Here is a 1,430-nt window from a genome sequence, read left to right on the forward strand (position 1 = left end):
TCCACCCCTGCCCAGGCCTAACGTCTTTGGCCAAGGCTTTAGGCCTGGGCAAGGGATCCCTAGCTCCCCGGACTGCCAGCTCCGTCCCTGCCCAGCTCCCATTGCTGGCTCCACCCCTGCTTCCTGCTATCACTGGCCGGGGCGGCAAAGGCGCCTGGTTCTCTGATCACAGCTGGGGGGCAGGGCAATGGCGGCCCCCAGGGCCGCCTTTGCCCTGCCTCCCGGCTCTTGCCTACTGCCTGGGTTTCTGATCACTGTTCTTCTGTCCTTCCTCTTTCGCCTCCCATCATTGTGCCTATGTATGCAAATTAACCGCCATCTTTGTTGGCAGTTAATTTGCATATCGACCTAATTAGCCAATGGGAAGCGTAGCGGAGGTACGGTTAATTACCCTTTTTCTCTTTTATTAGATAGGATTACTCTGGGAATTCTGTTATAATTATATGAGAAAACTTCATGTTCATGTATCTAAAAGAAACAAAACAAAAAAGACCTCTCAGCTCAAACTCCAATGCTTATAGGAGACAGAACCAAACTATATTTTTATTCAAGTTTTTATTATAATTGGGATTAAGTACCAATAAATTCAGGCCTAAATTTTGTGATCTCTCCCTGTAGTATAGTTAGAAAACTGAGCTCTCTGTGTCTAAATTTAGAAATACTTCTTTGAGTTAATTCTATGTCCATTATTCTTTTTCTTCTAATTGAGTTGCCTTAACTTCAGTAAATTGCTCTGGTGACCAGATTTCATTAGCATGTATATAAATTCTTGGCTGCATGTCTTGGCAATTTATCTCTATTAGCAATTTCTAATTTCTAATAGCCCAAGAGAATACAACAGGGTTGTTTTCATCTTTTTATTCTAGTGATCATAGAACAAGCCTCATTTTTCAGTCAATAGATTTGAGATTGGAACTAATATAAACTAATATAAATTGCTCCTACTCTTGAGTTTTTTAAGGACAGAGACTCAGTCAGATGTGAAATTTTCTACAGTGCCCAACTTAGTGCATTATACTTAGGCAATTAAGACACCTTTAATCCTCAGATTGAAATGTTGACAGAGAGTATTATTTAGTGAAATATATACCTAAGTCCTGGCTGGGTAGCTCAGTTGGTTAGAGTGTCATCCCAATATGACAGGATTTCAGGGAATCAACCAGTGAAGGCATGGATGGGTGGAGCAGCAAATCTCTCTCTTTTTCTCTTTATCTCTCTCTGACTTTCTCATCAATAAGTTAAAAATAAAAATACTCTATGCCAAAATTTTATGCTCAGGTGGATAAGGGAGAGCCAAAGTAAAGTAAGAGAATATCAGAGGGTAACTAATGGCTTGGAGCTTTAGTATTTCATTTTCTTCCCCCATAAAATGGGAAGGTTAAAACATAGTAGAAATTACTTCATAGAGGAATTATGAGGATCAAATAAGA

The sequence above is a fragment of the Myotis brandtii genome, unplaced genomic scaffold, assembly GCF_000412655.1.
Source record: "Myotis brandtii unplaced genomic scaffold, ASM41265v1 scaffold734, whole genome shotgun sequence".
In the NCBI taxonomy this organism is placed as follows: domain Eukaryota; kingdom Metazoa; phylum Chordata; class Mammalia; order Chiroptera; family Vespertilionidae; genus Myotis; species Myotis brandtii.